Genomic DNA, 19,494 nt, shown 5'->3' with positions numbered 1-19,494 from the left:
CACTACAGTGATTTTACCATGGTCAAAGGCAACAGAAGATCTCATGTCTGTTGAAAAACTCCTAGCAGATGGCTTCTCGTGGATTACTGTTTTATTAAAGCAGGAAGTGCATTAAAATCTACAGTGAAAGCTGAACACTTGGCAGTGATTGACATGAACTAGAAAACACTACTGCATCACTCTCACCCTGCTGAGTGCACCACTAGAGACACTCAAAGAGAGAGAGAGCAAAAACATGCTGACAAAACCCAAAGAGATAAGGGAAAAAATGCCAGAAATAAACAATCTCAGCAAAGCAGATGACAACCGCAAAATAAACAGGAACCTTCTGCTTGTCCACAGTGCACCTCATTGCACTTGACATTGTTTTGGTATTCCGGTTTCATTACCGAGCCACGTTCAAAATCTGAGTGTACTCATTGAAATGTGACCCTGATGACAAACAGGATGGTCAAAACACCAGAGCTTTACGGAGCACGAAAGAGTGGCATTTCAAGCTAAGCACAAAGAGGAATTTGTTTCCTTTCCCCCAAACCACATGATGCAACCTGTAATCGTAGATATTCTGCACCTCAAGTCACTCAGGAATAAAAGGAAGAGAAAGACACTTTCTTTAAAGAAATTCATTTCCTGGGATGTTGTACTAGTTCATACTGCAACACTGAACACAGAATGATGCTTTTTATTAGACACAAGACTTCCATTCAATTAGGGATGCACCGAAATGAAAATTCTTGGCCGAAGCTGAACAAAATTAAACACTGGGCCGAAAGCCAAAGACTGAATAACGAACACGGTTTTTCGCATTTTTTCCCCCATGTAGGCCTATTTTGCCATTTTTTTTCCATATAAAACAATATAATTTTTTACAGATCCCAATTTGAACACTATGTGTGAATGTTATAATAAATGTATAGAGCTGTTGTAGGGTAAATATTATTTTAATTATTATGGTCTTATTTTTTTTATTTTACAGCGCAACAGTAAAATTACAATACTAACATTTATGAATGTTGATAGAGTAGTTGATTTTTCTTAAATTTTATTTTGGCAGAAACCCGCAGGAATAGATAGTGCTTCTTTTTGTTGACTACAACATGCAGATATTTAAATGATTCTCGTTACGAATTTGGAAAGATGTTCGTCGCACATTGTCACATCTTTAAAAAAATTATAAAAATGTTACTGAGCATATGACGAGTAACAGTGTTATAGCGCAGATTTTTCTCGCGCTTTGGACTTTGAACCCTGGCGACGCGAACTCGTGCAGCGCTGTTTGAATACATGCAATTCGTGCGTGTATTTGAAAACATAACATTTGTTTGAGGCCGTTTCACGATTTCAATCACCATATTAACCTGCAACGACCACCCTTTCCTCTTCTCATTTGAGACATGAGATGCAGCGCTAAGCAGTCTCTCGCTGTCGGTGCTTCGTGCTTGTAATGATTTTTGCGTCTTTCTCTGACAGTTTTAAATACTTTCACACTGCAGACGTGTTTGCTGCATTAGTGCGCGCTTCTATCTGATCGCGTTATGCCATTGTTCGGTACAATTTATTCGGTCTTTTCGCTTATTCGCAAATGTATTCACTTTTTCTGCGATTTTCGACCAAACAATTACGGTTACAAAACATTCGGTGCATCCCTACATTCAATCATATGCACTACTCCTTTACAGAGTTGACTTGTTTTAGACTCCAAAGTCAAAATGTGATCAAAAAGACACGACTAACGGCATTTTATATGTACAACAAAGTCTTTACAATAGTAAATGGTGCGCAGCAAGGCTATTGGATAATGCATGGCTGAATAATTGTTCCAATTATATAATAATAAAATGTAACTTTTTATGGAATATCAGAAAAGACAATATGTTGAAAAATGTATTGTGTACATACTATCAAAGTCAATGGGGTCCAAAGCTCTTTGGGTGGAAAAAAAAAAGAAAAAAAGTTAGCAATTGTGTAGCAATAGCAGTAAGTCACTCAAGGCTGTGTATTACACTGTTTTTACCAGGGTTAAGGAGTATTTTTAGATATGACATGAAGTGGATGTGATAATATTTCAGATAACACTCACAGGCAGGGTGTGAGAGCAAAAAAACTAAACACTCAAACTGCCCATGGGAAGCAAATTGCCAAACTACTTCTTGTTAGTGTAAATTCAGCCCTTCTACAGCATTATTTTAGGTGCTATATTTGTGTGCTGACACAGTAAAATTGTTTTAAGAGCTGACAGATGAGCCGTGGCTGTTATCCGAAGAACTATAACACGATAACTAGCTTTTTGTATTGAAAAAGTCAAATTATCATTCATTTAATGTGCATTGTTTTATAAAGCAAGCACACCTACCTAAATAAAATCTTCAAATCTGTATTATAGTTAACTAAAATTAAACATTTAGCTTAACTTTATGTATTAAAATAACTCAAACTAAAAGATGAATAAAAACTCTATAGACTTGTAAAAAAGAATAAACAAACAAAATTACAACAAACTTTAAATAAAACAAATTAATTCAAACTAGTTTTGCTTTCGTCAACCAAAATTAGGACTAAATATCGTCGTCAACGAACCTTTATCACGTGACGAAAACGAGACGAGATGCAACGTAAATGCTGGTCATGTGACGATGACTATAATTAAATATATAATGCAATATTGTTGACGAATAAAAACGAGACTATATGTGGTTTACAAAATAAAAACTATGTTAAAATGTCTCTTAATTTTCGTTGACCAAAACGAGACGAAACAAAATGTTATAACGTTGTTTCGTCTCGTTTAGTCGCGTTAATATTATTATTTTGTAGTACGTGTGCCTCACTTCAGGGGCTGCATCAGGTCACTCGCGGCATTATTTAGAAGACGACAACAAAGTTAAATCTGACACAGAGAAAGTACTTCTAACATGATTGGTTGGTAAAATAAATGTAAATTCAAATCAGAGCGTCTTCCGTGTCTGGAATGGATGTATTCTTGAGTCTATAAAGGTAACAATACGAGAACTTAACAGAATTACCAGCCTGAGTCTGTCCCGAGCCCGTCTTCATCCCCTTCTCCTAAATCAGATTATACCGTTTCAGCTATTAAAATAGTTCAGTTTTTTATGTAATGGCAAAGTGATTATATTTTGTTTCGGTTTTTTTTATCAAGTTATCTTAGAAAAACGTTTGGAGCATTTTTTTTTGTTCGTTAAATAAGTTTTTTCTTTCTTAACCTGTTAACGTTTACCAGAGCGACGGCGCACTGAAGCGTTTTTTCCCCAATGGTTTAATGTTTATGAATGAATTTAACGTGAAAGAATATCATTAATCTTGACAAACTATATATCATTCTGAAGGTCTAAATCACTTCACTTCTAAAACCACTCAAATTACAAACGTTCAGGCCAATCCAGCTTTGAACACATGAACACATTTAGGGAAAAAAACACAAACTACGGCTCCATCAAATACACCTTTGTCTGTTTAACTAAAAGGTGGGGCTTTAATTCCTACAGATGCCATATACTGAGTGATTACTGTGATTTTTCCTATTAATTTTTCAACAAGTAGTCCATCTCCTCCTCACACTGCCTCATATGCACCAACCGCTGCGTCATACAGAGAAAAACTGGGTCACATTAAAATGTTCCCACTAAGAGAACAACGTGTTAAAAACACCCCACCGAACATCCACCACCCTTCAAAACCTGTCAGGAGCGCCGTTAACAATCTATATTTTCCAGACATTTCATTATTTTTCATCACCCGACTCCAGGTCCACCGGTCTCAGACACTTTTCTATCCAGCATTAAGTTGTGAAGTAACAATAGAGGTATGGAACTGCATACATCCTCACAAACGAGAGATGAGGGAATCATAACTGTAATTTACCTCAAGTCCTTGTAGTTTTCAAGATTCAAGATTTTTATTCGTCACATACACAATTACACAGAGTATAACCAGCAGTGAAATGTAGGTGAAATTTCAGAATTGAGACGATCGCTACAAAAAAATAAACTCAATTTCAAATGATTTCAGGCCGTCATCAACCTCTGCCCTGAAGTAGAGATCAAGCAGAGAAAGGGGGATGGAGGGAGGAAGGGTGGGGGTACTGACTCATCCATCAAACACACACACACACACACACACACACAAAGAGCTGTGAGCAGTCATGACAGAAATGAAGAGTAAGAGGATGACAGTTCGTTTGAGGACTGCTAACTAGGGCTGGGAATCGAGAGCTTAGAGAGTTCACAATCTGAATTGAACGTGATGAGAAACTTGTTGCTGCAAAATAAGAGACAATACACTATCGTTCAAAGGTTTGGGGTTAGTATTAATTAATACTTTTATTTAGCAATTACACATTCAATTGATCAAGAGTAACAGTTGAACATCTAGAATGCTACAAAAATAATTATATTTCAAATAAATTTTGTTTGAAAATTATCTTTTCAATGATATTAAGAAATGTTTCTTGAGCAGCAAATCAGCATATTAGAATGATTTCTGAAGGATCATGTGACACCGAAAACTGGGGTAATTTAAAAGCTTTTACCTTTTTTTTTTACATTTTGTGTAAAATGATGTCCCATTATTATAGTGCACAGCCAACAACCATACAGCACGACCAATGTAGTCTGATTCATGTAATAATGACTTCAATAAATTGTTCAAAAATACGAAATTTGAGAGTTAAGTGCACAGGCTTTAAAATTGCTAACTGGTTGTCCATGTGTTAACAGTTAAAGATACACATTCAAAAGTACTATACCTATAACTATTTGATATAAAAACGATCAAATATCATCAAAAATATTCAATATCAATGTTATCAAATATATTGCATTTATTTAGTATACAGTTAGTAGTATACAGTAATACTAAATATTTATTATAGCTCTCCTTGGCATGAGCGTTCATGAAAAAAGCTGCAATATTTTATTTGTGAATAAAATATTAACACCAGTTAATATTTTTATATATTCTTCACCAAATGAATTGATTGATTCGTTGAAAACACTGACCTCATTCTTGAATTAGACATTATTTATCTCAGGAAAATGACAGAGAACTCGATTTTTCATAGTTAATAATGATTTAAATTTTAGTCCATTTGGGTTCACAAGACTTTAAATGCACAAGTCATTTTTGTCCCATTTTTGAAGCTTAAGAACTCCAATCCCTATTCATCGAAACAATAACAGCGATCAGTACATTACATTTGGAAAGACACGCATGAATTTTCATTTTTTAGGGTGAACCATTCCATTAAGACTCCCATTCCTACCACTAACTGCTGTTTCCATACACATAAAAAAGCTTGCTCTTAAACGACTGAGCCTATATTCATGATTTACGTCTCTATATAATCCTCTTGTTTGAAAAGTAAAGTTGTATAACAGCCTTTTCAGTTCAGCAACATCAAAAAACAAAACGTTCCACAGCCTCAGGTGAGCATGATAGTCAGCATCCACGTGAAGGCGACTGTGATCAATTATTCATTAAATTAATTCCTGAAAGCCAATCCACCGACCCATATAATCGGGGTGATGTCTACAGCACTCTCTCTCATAGTCACGACAGAGGCCGAAAGCCAAGAACATCCGAGCTTGTGCTGCGTTACACTGCGTTGGATTGTTTGTGAATAAAACAAACGATTTCTCCCATCATTTAGCAAAGAAACGCCCCATCATGAACCTACAGGCAATAATAGCTGCATTGCTACTGCAGTTACGCATATGCGCGAGAAAATACAGTACAACTGTAATCCCGCGTGACTACGTCGTGCAGTTTCTGAGACAAATAAAAGCAGACAACAGTCAGGCATGGTGTACACGCTATGACAACCTTCACTGCAAGCCAGAGGAGCGCGTGATGAAGTTTTCATGAGCATCTGACACTGCAGTGGGAGACGGACGACGGACAGACACAGCGAGGCAGATTGTGCAAAGACGCAGAGTAAAGAGCAGATGGCCTTGCTGCCTCCAACAGAACAATGGCTCCCAGGGAATCCACCGTCGGCCAATCATTGAACAGCAAAAAAAAAAAACACTCAGATGCTCAGTTCAGCCTCGTGTGCCACCGAACACTGGCAGAAACAGCAGGACAGGTCAGAGAAAGGCAGTGAATCTTGGTGAATGAGTGTGTCTTTGATTCTTAAATTGGTGACAAGAGGCAGAGCAAACAAAACATTTGAAAGTCTAATCAAAATCTTAATACTGATGTCAGGTCACAATGAATGCTGCAGCAGAAAAAAAGAAAAAAGAAAAGTTGATTGAAGCATAGGATCATTTTAAACACTTTAAAGAAGGTCATAAGCAGCATATAGTATGTTGCCAGGTTGTCATGTCAAGTGCTTTGACAACATAATTTCCTAACAGCCAACTTCAACTGCTCCATAATGTTAAACTTCAAAGAATTCAAAGCGTGTACATGCATTTTAATAAAACAGAGGCTCCACAGAATGAGTGTGTAGCAGTATTTTTACAGAAAAGTTGTGGAAGAATCAAAGAAATCAATAGATTTGCAAAATAATCCTATAACAAATATTGCAACTGCAACTAAATATTATTTTGATAACTGACTAATCGGTCATTTGAAGTTGTTAAAATTGTTGTTGTTTATTACATAGCCTTTTTTTATACTGAACATGCACTACAGTTCAGCATGTACCCTTTTATAAAATTAATATTTTTATTTAGCAAGGATGCATTAAACTGACAGTAAAAGTCTGAAAAAAAATTGTATCACGAAAATACTAAGCAGTACATCTGTTTTTACCTTTGATAATAAGAAATGTTTCTTGAGCACCAAATCAAAATATCAGAAAATATATGTGACACTGAAGACTGGATTAATGATGCAGAAATAAATTACTTTTAATAAAATAATAAACTACAAAACTGTTAAAATAGAAAACAGCTGTTTTAAACTAATAACATTTCATAATATTACTGTTTTTACTGTATTTCAAATCAAATAAACTCAGTCTTGGTGAGCATAAGAGACTTATTTATAACTGTAGGTTAGGATATGAAAATGTAAATTTGTGCATATAAATGCATCAATCTGGTACACTCATAGTTCAAAGTTAAAGGTGGAGTAAGTGATCTCTGGCAGCCAATGTTGATATTTCAAATCACCAAAACAAACACGCCTCTACCCCAAAAGGTTCTTGCCCCTATTTTGATAGCTCCACCCCACACATACGTATGCAACCCAGGCAACGATTAGTTCTGTAAAACAAAGCAAAACCAATGTTACTCACCTATCGAGAAGAAACAAAGCAACCTCGGCGTCCGATCGCAGGCCTTCCCGCTCCTCGAGTTCTCTCCAGTGCTGGAAAGCTGAACCGATATTTACACGGGTCCTACTTCTTGCCTTATCGTAACACCATGTCTACACCGGAATGCAAGTGGCGTGACAAAATACTATAGAACTCATTATAATCACCAATGCTGTCTACACTGGATCCCAACAGTAAACTGTTGCTGTGTTCTATTTATGACGTATTGACACAACTTTCAAATGATTTTCAACGGTCGCTTTGTCACCTCCGGTGTAGACACGGTGGAAGCCTTCTTTTGTTCAACAGATGTTTTCCTCTTTTGTTTTTTTATCTGCCATCTCTATCTTTCTGTCGTCACTCGGCTCAGCTAATGTCCGTCCTGTGCACTGAGCGCTCTCTCCTCGCATCATGAGTAGACACGCCCCTTACTGCTGATTGGCTACAAGTTTGTTTTGGCACTCGGCCCCAACGTTTTTGAAAAATGACATACCCCACCTTTAAGAGCTCCAACCCATTTTCATGGAGTTTGCTGTGAACTGATATTCCAAAAACACTATCATGAGCTGATTGAACAAGAAAACTCTGCTACAGACTACATATTTATTAAATTAAAACGCTGCCTTCTGCAACTTGATAAAGGCAATAAGCTGTGTTGTGCTTTTGATCTTAGTTAGTTTTAAAAGATGCTTTGCCAAAACAATGACGCAAAATACAACATTAGATAACTTTGATTCAGGAAGCAATGCTTTTGGGAAAGCATGGGAAAATATGGGATTCTTTAAAGAGATTAATCAACTAACTAAATTCTCATAATGAACAAATTTCCCCACATGTGTATCCCCACATTACAGGAGCTTTTTTTTTTTTACCAAGACAGTCCATTTACACCGAAAACTAGCGCTACGCTAGCAAAAAAAAAAAAGCAGTTGTTTTCTCCCAGAGGCACTTAAATCCATGTGTATTATTCATGGATCTTTCATTCCATCTAAAATCACACTGACTTCTGACACTGAAATGACTTCGTAAGAAAGCAACAGAGCACATATGACTTGCAGATATGTGCTTGTCCTCTGTTTTTATTACACCGCACTGAAGACAAAAGGGCTGAATTATTGTGAAATGCACTGAAGCTTTCACTGGTGCTAGTTGAGGAAGTGCTCACATAGCTTCTCTCAAAAGCCCACCGATCACACAATAGCCACATTTCAGAAATCCTGAAGATCAAACCTGCAGTCAAAGTGATGATAATCAAGCTGAATTGCAAAAGGCCTGGCAATTGCATCTTATTATAAGACTATGACTCATAGCGGCTAAGGCCCTGACCTTAAAATCTGCTTCGAACACACACCAATCAAACAAACCACTTTGTGTAGGATCAGAGAAACCAAATCAAAGCTGAAGCGGGTGTCTTTAATCACTCTTGGGTGCCTCCATACAAGAGGACCGTTCCCCTGGCCGCAGCATCAGATGTCCAGGTACATTCATCATTGGTGCTTACTGCTAACTTGTGTCATTTAATTGTAGCGCAAGACGTCATTTCACGGGTTGTGTTTTGCTGCATTTAACTGCATCCCTTAAAAAAAAAAAAAAAGTCCTAAAAACACTGTTGGGAGACGGTCCACTTAAATGATTCAGCTTTCAGGCAAAAGCACCATTAAATTCAAGCAAACTCTTTCAATTGTCTGACTACAAATGAAAAAACTGGAAACAATACAAAAGCACATGATGCAATGAGAAAGACCAAATCACAAGCTATAAACAAAGGTGAAAAGATGAATGAATGAGAACTAAGAAATAAATGTTTGGCTAGGTAAAGTGCAAGCCTAGACACATGACTGTACTTATGATGGACGGCAAAAAATAGCCAATACCACTCCTGCAATATTGCAACAGTGGCCAACAACATCATTACAGTACTGCGCAATAAAAGACTGCAAAACAACTTTGGATACATTTAATAATAATATTAATAATAATAATAATACAATTATTTTGCATAAAAATAAATAAATAGTATATAATACTTTTCTTTAGCTTTTTAAGCTTAACTAAAATTGATTGCATAACAACTTTGGATACATATAATAATAATACAGTTATTTTGCATAATAATAAAAGCTATAAATAATATTTGTTTTTAATTTTAGCATTTTAAGCCTAACAGTTAGACAGCTCAAAACAAATCACTTTGCATAAAACATAGCATAAATAATAATAATAATAATAAAACAAAGTTGTTCCACAACAACAATAATAATAATAATAAACAACAAATAAGTCAGGTATATATTATTACTAGTAGAATAAATAATATTATTATTACTAGTGCTGGGCAACGATTAATTGTCATTAATCACATCCAAAAAAAAAGTTTTTGTTTATATAATATATCTGTGTGTATGGTGTAAATTTATTATGTATACATAAAGACACACATATACAGTATATATTTTGAAAATATTTACATGTATATATTTATAGAATAAATATTATGTATAAATATTTTAAATAAACATAAAAAATATTAAATATAAATTCTTAAATATATACATGTGTGTGTATTTATATCTACATAATAAATATACACAGTACACACAGATATTATGTACACAAAAACTTTTATTTTGGATGCGATTAAACGTTGCCCAGCACTAATTATTTCATAAATAAATGATGCAATACTGGGTCATAAAAGCTAGATGTAATAATAATAATAAACAAATAAACAAACAAGTGCAAAGATATTTTGCATAAATAAGAAAAAAAAATACTGTTATCAGCTATTTAAAAATAAAATACTCTGTATCAGTCATGGGGAAAAAAAAGGAAAAAAACTAAGAAAGCACACAATATCAGTCATCTAAAATCCCAAAATTATTCAATCTTTTTTCACTTTATTTATGTAGGCTGGCTGGAAGCTGCAGCATTAGTAAAAAGCGTTTGGAAAAAACTGGAGCAAGCGTTTAGACATTCAGTAACTCTGAACTATAAATTTGGATGATGCACAACCATGTTAAACTTAAGGTGTGTGTTGTGCTTGTAGTCAAACATCCGTGCAGTACGAGGATTGGTAACGTCCCCGCTAGGAGGTTCTGAGACGTCATCTGATGCGCTTCACAGATTCAGACATTGTGATATGTGGGATACCATTTCCCCCTGCTTCACTAATGGTTGATTCCTTTTGTGTAAGAAGTTATGAAACGGGTTACAAAATGCATGCTGGCCATGCCCCAGCCCTTCTATGTGCAGCTGATGCGATTGGTGTACTTTCTTAAGGCCTTGTTCTAAAAGGAATTATGCAACTGTGGTTTCAGCATACAAACTTATTCAGCATGAGTAATGGCTGCAAACCTGCAGGTTCTGTGCCGCCCAGATTTTGTGACGAGGAGATGGGGCGGCAATGATGTGCCCTCTGGGAAGCTTTCAGGATGTCCCAGCCATGTTAGCCTCGGTTTCATCACCAGGCCCATGACAAAAACCCTACATCCTGCTCCTCCGTTTCCATTGGCCATGCTGCTGCCCAATTAGTCAGCCTAAAGAAGCACCCAACCCCCCGCCTCTGACCGAAGGGCCAATACTTCCAGTCCAATAAATCTACTCTTAAAACTTTACTCACAGCTTTAACACAACTTGGAGTCACACTTTCCAAATACTAATACAGAACAAAGAAAAAAAGAGAGAAAAAGCAATGGAAACTCAACAGTGAGGCTGAATTTAACAGCAAAGGCAGAAACCATCAAACAGAGAATACTGCCGCAAAGACCTGTTTGGTCATTTAAAGCCTTTGGTGTTCAGCCAAAATCAACCCAATAAGAAACAAAAAAGGTCTTACTATTTAAGAATGTGAAACAGTTTGAAGTAGCATTACATATAAATAATAGGGACGGGAATTGTGGTCATTTATTATGGAGAACAGCAGTGCCAGTGCAAAAATAAAAATCAGCAAATTAGTCATAAAAAAGCTATAAAATGTCAATAAATGACTTTAAAAACTTACAAAAAACACATTTAAATGTCTATAAATTAATAAATAAATAAACTGTTAAAAATGTGTTAAGTGTAATAGAAAATACTACCTTTTAAAAAATCATTGGCCAATTGGTTTTCTTTCTCCTTTTGTCAAACTAGTTTTAAAAAATGACATTAGACTGTTGACATGTGGGAGATTTAAAGCACAAACCCTAAAAATATCAAAACTGAAAGAAATTCACACTAATTGCTAAGTTGGTAGTTGATGAGTTGACCTTTTGACCAAAATCAAGTTCATAAAACCATATCATATAAATAAATAAATAATAAATAAATCGAGGCCGCGTGCGTTACTGAATTTGGGCTTAAAATGGGAAATTGAGGGGGAAAACATGCTGTTGTATTATCATGATCAATTATCAGTCATAATAAACTGTAAAAAAATTTAAATAAAAAAATACAAATTCAAAACCTTAAACAAAGAAATATTATTGGCGTGCATTTTACAAGAAAATTCTGTTTCAGTCTTCAAAATGTAATGTTTAATTATTTGCAATAAAAGTAATTATTTGTAATATATTAATAGCAATTTCTAAGGTTTTATTTATTTTTTCAAATCCTACACCAGTTTTTTTTTCCTCTCTCTCCAGTGTGCACTTCTGCACATCCATGTCAACAGATCAACTCCTTGTATTGTGGAACATAGCAGCACACCTCAATATGGAAATCACAACAAACAGAATCACAAAAATCTCTATCAGTATATTTCGAGATACATTTCAGAAATTTAACAGGTCCAGACACAGTTTAGCTTGGGGATGTGTTAACAATTTATCAGAAATACAGGCTCAACTCAGTGTAGCCCTTTCTTCAGATTTCAGCTAAATTCCACTGTGGTTTGTTTTCCTCCTCCATATTCACCACTTGAAATATCTTCATTTATTTTGAGTATAATTTATGCAGATATTATGAGCACATGGCTCAAGACTGGGCTAAAGACATGAATAGAGCTGCGACTTTCATACTGTGACACACAAAGCTCCTTTGTGTTCAGTATTTAAGTGCATCACACCATACAATAACTTACTGTATTTACTGCCGCTGATGCTCATTATTCAGTCTTCCCTCTGGACTAACTAATAATCAGTGCTGGTAGTTTCCACCTGACCAACTGTCCAAGACAGACAACAGGAACAGTCCAGAATATAGGCTACTTCCACACAGGGCTGGGCGACAAACAAATAAAAATAAATAAATAAAACTTTAAAATATTTGTGATGAATAAGCAGCAACATGAATATCACAGTGACTTAAAGGACCTTTTTAGTCAACCTTGTTTCCTAAAGACTAGTTTAGCAATTCTTTGTTGCTTCCTTATCTACAGAATTAAGAACTTAAAATGTAGTAAAATTCAATTTAATAAATCAAATTTAACATTAAAATTGGCAAGTTCGCTTAATTTCTTTGAACTGTTAATTTCAATTAATCAGAACTTTGATTTATTGGAAAGCAAATTAAGTGCTACCATTCAAGAATCTTCCAAATTGCATTTTGCATGTATGAAAATATTAATACATTATTCAAAATAAAACAATAAATAAAATAATATAACAGAATTCATAAAAAAATAAAGAACATAAAAAATTATATATAAATACATAAAACTTATTAGGGCAGGGCACATGAGGCGGAGGATGAAAGGTCTGAAGAACCACCGGCCGTGCCACATTAGATGGCACCTTGGGCACATAGCCGGGCCTAGGGTGTAAAATGGCCTTAACTCCTCCAGGGGCAAACTCCAGGCAGGTTGGCGAGATAGCCAAGGCCTGGAGATCCCTCACTCTCTTGAGTAAAGTAATCGCTAAGAGGAAGACCATCTTAAAGGTCAGGTTCTTTGCCGTAGCCGACTCAATAGCTTCGAAGGGGGCAAGTGACAGCCCTTGCAGGACCACACCCAGATCCCAAGTTGGGACTCTGGAACGAGTCGCAGGCCTCATCCTCCATGCACCACGGAGGAAACGCACGACAAGCTGGTGCCTCCCCAGAGGCCCAACATCTAAAGGCGCGTGGAAAGCCGCAATGGCAGCCAAGTACACCTTTAGTGTGGACAGGGTAAGACCAGCAGAGAAATGATCTTGGAAGAACTCCAGCACTGAAGCCACCGGGCAGTTAACTGGGTCCAACCCACTTTCTCTACACCACGTAGAAAACACATTCCACTTTAGGCCGTACAATCTCCTTGCGGAGGGAGCCCTAGAACGGAGTATGGTCTCGATCACTCCAACCGACAAGCCAGCCTCTAGGTACTGCGGCCCCTCAGGGGCCAGACCCACAGTTTCCACAGCTCTGGCCGAGGGTGAAAAGTTGTGCCCCCTGCCTGCGACAGGATGGACTCTATACGAGCAGGAGACAATTGTGCCCGCATCGTTACCGAGTCCCATACCACCCCCAGGAACGTGGTTCTCTGGGCGGGCGACAACACGCTCTTTTTCGTGTTGAGTCTCAACCCCAAGCTCCGAATGTGGCCAAGGACGACATCTCGATGCCGATCTATCGTGACAAACCAGTCCTCGAATCTGATCTGACTCACGATGGTAGGAATAGTGAGCATCTTGAACCTGAATCTCCTGAGAGAACGATTGAAGTGCCGCAGATCTAAAATTGGACGCAACCTCCCATCCTTTTTTGGAACTATGAAGTACCGGCTGTAGAACCTGAGCTTGATGACAGCTGGGCCCGCCCACTCAGAGCAGCCTTCTTAGATTTAGAGCGGCGAGGGGGGTACTGCTTAAATGCTGCAGACTGCTTTTTCGACTCCTGAAACCTGTCGACGACCATATTGACTGCGTCGCCGAACAGGACAGAAGGCGATATCGGGGCATCTAGGAGAAAGGCCCTGTCCTTCTCCTTTATCCCTGATAAGTTTAGCCACAAATGTCTCTCCGTGGCAACCATAGCCGCCATGGAGCAGCCGATGGCACGGGCCATCTCCTTGGTAACACGGAGAGACAAATCTGCAGCTCTACGCAGCTCCGCTATATCACCCGGAGTTGGTCCCTCGCCCTCGTCTAAATCCTTTAAAAAAATCAGCCTGGTATGCCTGCATCAGTGCCATTTCATGCAGGCATGCCCGACCAGCCGCCATATAAGCCCTGTACTCTAAGCCCCGGTACTGCCCACCAAACCTTTTCGTTACCGAGTACCGGGGCTTTAAGGGACGAGGTAGCTGGCTAAAGGCTCTTCTACCCGAGGCATCGTCCCATAACCGTACTCACACGCTCCCAAAATGCTACTATAATCTAACACAGGAGGGTTAGACAGTCGAGCGGAGTACGGTTTATTCCATGACTTACACAACTCATTGTGTACTCATTGTGCCGAGGCGGCACGGCGGCTTAGATCGTGGGGCTCGCAGATGGATCTGTCAGGAGGGCTCGAGACTGCTGCGGCACATTCTCAGTCTCTGCAATTCCACCCGCCTCGGTGCTGAGCATGTCTAATTCCTCGGAATCAGACAGCTCAAACATCGGGTTCTCCTCCGACAGTTCCGATGTTCTCACTCCCCGTTCGGAAGCCCGTTTCACGGTTTCTTCCGCACGGGGAGTGAGAACATCGGAACTGTCGGAGGAGGACTGAGAATGTGCCGCAGCAGTCTCGAGCCCTCCTGACAGATCCATCTGTGAGCCCCACGATCTAAGCCGCCACGCCGCCTCGGCGTACCCGAGAGCCGAACCACGGGGCGCACGAGCCTGGCCAGCCTCATTAAACACAGCCAAGCGGGAGTGCAGCACTCTGATCGGCAGAGCTTCACAATCCGCACAGGAAGCTCCCTCGAGAGCTGCCTGGGCGTGCTGCACTCCCAAACAATGAACACACAGCTGATGTGTGCCCCCACGCGTTAAAAACCTCAGGCAGGGATGCACACACCGCTTGAACGGTCCACTCGCCATGACAATATACTGCTTGTGACAAACAACACCAAATAAGACACACAATGACACAGAGTGCTTGCTGAAGAGCAAAAAGCTGACTCTGTTCTGTGCCGGCGTCCCTTTGTATCTTCCGAGTATGCCGTCACACGTTACGCCATGACGCACACCAATCAGGATTGGAATAGTTTCATTCATGCTTCAGACGCACTACGCTGAGGGGGTTCCCCAAAGTGTCATTACCGAGGCAGTGCGAGTTCCTTCGAGGGGGAACCAGTCTCAAGTCGCTGGGGTATATTTGTAGCAATAGCCAAAAATACATTGTATGGGTCAAAATTATCCATTTTTCTTTTATGCCAAAAATCATTAGGATATTAATTAAAGATCATGTTCCAAGAAGATATTTTGTAAATTTCTTACCGTAAATACATCAAAACTTCATTTTTGATTAGTAATATGCATTGCTAAGAACTTCATTTGGACAACTTTAAAGGCGATTTTCTCAATATTTTTATTTTTTTGCACCCTCAGATTCCAGATTTTCAAATAGTTGTATCTCGGCCAAATATTGTCCGATCCTAACAAACCATACATCAATGGAGAGCTTATTTATTATATTATACTCAAAAAAAGATGTTTGGTTGAATAATGAATCATTGGTTTAAAATAAGAAATTACACAAAAAAAACATAAGTAAAAATCCAACATAAAATAAAAATATATATTAAAAAATTTAAATATATATATTACCCAGCCCTACTTGCACATAAAAGGTTTCACTACAGATCATTTTATCGTGGTTCAAATAATCAAACTACAACACCCGTGTCACTTCCTGCATATTTATTTAGCCCAATGAACAAATTGAAGGCAATTGACTCGAGATGGAATTCAATCTGACATGTCTGCCGCTACAAAGTGCCACAGAGAAGAACAAACACGCAGCTAAGCCTAACCTTCAACTCTGAATTTGACATCAAATGAGACACCCAATACTCAATGGCACTTTTTGTGTGCCCTGTGGCCAAACTCGTCTCGGTCTGACCAATACAGATCGCGGCACAGGAATCTCTCCACGTCACAGTAAATGAGCTGGTCGAAAACTTATTAACTGATGCACTGCTCATGTAGACAATGCCACGACCCTAAAACCAGCTGCTAACAAGGATGCAGAGATGCCATGTGACGGATTACACACTTCTTAAACAACCAGTGTGGCTGACAGGCCAAACATAAGCAGCTGAGTAAAAGTTAGAATGTAGAAATCCTCAAACAACATGTGCTGAATTCAGTTTAACATCCAAATAAGAACAGCTAGCCAAATACCAACGCTCCCAAACTTCATTTCCACATAATACATTCATAATGTCTTTCCACATCTGATTAGTGCAGCTGAGTCATTATTAGGCGCTTTGAGTCTTCAGGGTATATCTGACTAAGGAGATGTTAGCAGTATGAGATTGGCTATCTCCGAGTGAATCATGCACTTATACTCCACAGAGAACAGCAGACCATCATCAGGTCATCTCAAGACTCTGAGGATGTATGGTTAAACTGCTTTGATGGCTGCTCATTCTCCACAATATTCAAATGACACCACGCTGCTGGACTTGCGTTAAAGTGATAGTTCACCCAAAAATAACAATTCTATCATTTACTCACCCTCATGTTGTTCTAAACCTGTATGAGTTTCTTTCTTCGGTTGAACACAAAAGAACATATTTTGAAGAATTTTGGACACCAAAGAGCTGACGGTAGCCATTGACTTCCATTGTATTTTATTTCATACTATAGAAGTCAATGGCTACCGTCAACTCTTTGGCTACCAACACACTTCAAAATATATTTTATTATGTTCAACAGAAGAAAGAAACTCATTCAACTGACATCAAGTTTTAAATTTTGAGGCCTAAAAGAGGAAACGTAAGAAGGTACCATTGTGCACACAATGTGAAAACATACTACATTAACTCACCAACACCTCAAGAGCATCACAGACACAAGCAGAGGAAATTAACCAAAACTTTTGGGGCCAGCAACACCCCATGTGTGTAAGTTACAACTGATGTAATGTTATAACTTATGCACTACTAAATAATTTGCTTTCCACCATTAAACTTTCTTGAACACAACTCTGTGTATAAACTATTCATGAAATCCTCCCATAATTGAAGGTAAACATAATATTGCGCAACTATGCATTACTTTGCAGAGAGCTTATGACCTACTAATACGTTCTGCTTTAAGAACAAATCGCGCAACCAAATAAAGTAGAGTTAGTTAGTTACAAACTAACTAGTAGTTCATCTAATGCGGACTTTATGTTCCGATTTAAGTTACAAACGGCTCCTGCAATCCCTGAACTTTACAAGCACTACTGATAAATATGAGATATATGAGCATTAAAACATGACTGCTGTCTTTGGTGACTCACTTGGTGCCCCTAGTGAAAAGACATGACCAAAGTAGGAAAAAATACAACAAACACTTAAGGGTGGGCAAGTGCATAAAACAGGCAAAATGTCACGAAGAGAAGGCTAAGCATCCACGTGATTGGCTGATCATGCTGTAAAATAGAACGATGCACACGTATGATAACAGGTGCACTGTCAGCCTGAATGAGCCGAACTGGTAAAAATGGACAGACTAATTAAAAAGTCAACAAATCACCCACTCAGATATCATAACTTGTGCTCACATCCAAATTGAAAAGAATCAAAATGACTTAAAACACACAAATATCTGTGTGTGAGCTGGTGTTCATTCGCTAAAGCTGCACCTGCAGTCACCATTGATATACACTTGTGATATTTACCAAGAATTTCATGACTAATCCTCTAAAAAGTTGACTATTAATAAAAACAGCCAAACAACATGTATAAGCTATACAAAATGTGTTATTTTTATTATAATTTACAATAAATAAAAATCTACTTAATTGGACTCTGAAGTACCTCGGTGGGAATAAAACGTGTGTTTATAAATATAGTAAATAAATACAATGATCGAATAAAAAAATATGCAGCATTAGCCTATAATGGTGTAATATCATAATATTTAATATTAAAATAACACTGCTTGCTGTTTAGTAATAATATTTTTATAGAGAGCTTTTCAGAGTACTAAAAAAATATTTACAATTAAAATGCATTTTTGACAGCTGTCACCTTGCATCTTCAATAAATGGCACAGAGCAGCTTTGACGTTTTTGATGACTAATGGGTTGAAAGGAACGTGACTGTTAATAACAACAGCCAAACAGCATTATATGGTAACACAGTATATTAGTGTTACTTTGTTGTAGTAGCCTTTATATCAATAATGAAAGCACAGGGCAGCTTTAATAAGTCGTTTGTTGCAAAGGGAAATAAAGTCAAACGATGATTAGGTAGATAATGGCATGATTATTTTTGTAATGCAAATAATATGCATACGGTGGAAGGTGCGATTTGTCTTAACCAAATTTAGACACGTGCATAAATGGGTGATTTCTGCCACAGCGCGTCACGCGACAGAAATATTTGGAAGTTGCAGTCTAAATGCACTTGACTGAAAACATCGCGAACAAGCCATTTCACCAGCGTTATTCCGCACAGCCTGGTTAAGCGCTTATTTCTCTATCCATCTATCCACCGTGCGCGCTTTCATTGTGGAACTGCATTATGACATGCTCGCTTCCTGCGATGCATCGCGTTCAGCTTCACACTACAAGCGCGTTATTACGCACCACGGGTGTTACTATAGAACAGTTCTGCTTTTACCTCTGTCAAATAACCAGACGAACAACTTGCGCCAGGACATTTCGTATAGAAAACAATCCGTTTGCGTTACATAAACACAGCAGGAACACGCGCAAAATATCGCGCGTCTAAAAATAACACAAGAGTGGAGATCCGTCAGTACTCACGGGTGTGTGAATGCGGCGATCGGCACCTCAATACAGATTCAAAGGACCCCCGTCCGCCATTGGAGTAAAGTTGAGAGCCCACCTCTAATGTCGATGATGTTCCCAGGAACGGAGTGGATCTGTTTGATCACACTAGCGGCCTAGAATACTCTCGCGGGGTCGCCCGTCGGCAGCGCGCAACGTGGTTAAAGAAACACGCCGTGATTGGCTGAAGCGGTGCAGGGACCGCCCACAATCCGTCAGTCAGGGCAAGAGGCTGAACCCAAGCGGCGATTCTGATTGGCGGAGGACACCAAAGCGAAACAGATTGGCTGTAAACACAACGGATGTAAGATAAAAATGCAAATTTGTTGTGTTTAATTAATTATATGTGTAAACGACAGAGTGATGATGATCAGTTGGCTTGGCTG

The 19,494-nt window shown here is 38.3% G+C and overlaps 1 protein-coding gene across 1 annotated transcript in view; it reads right to left on the bottom strand.

The window, feature by feature from the left end:
• Positions 1 to 19,237, bottom strand: part of LOC306876848 (double-stranded RNA-specific editase 1-like) — a 173,236-nt gene extending 153,999 nt beyond the window's left edge. The window contains exon 1 of the mRNA XM_079428278.1: positions 19,085 to 19,237. The gene's annotated coding sequence lies outside the window, so the exon portion shown is untranslated. The remainder of the gene's footprint in view (positions 1 to 19,084) is intronic.
• Positions 19,238 to 19,494: the final 257 nt, after the last annotated feature.

Source organism: Barbus barbus (genome assembly GCF_936440315.1).
Source record: "Barbus barbus genome assembly, chromosome: 11".
Taxonomy (NCBI): Eukaryota; Metazoa; Chordata; class Actinopteri; order Cypriniformes; family Cyprinidae; genus Barbus; species Barbus barbus.
The sequence above is the reverse complement of the archived record's forward strand: the minus strand, read 5'-3'. Positions and strand labels throughout refer to the sequence as shown.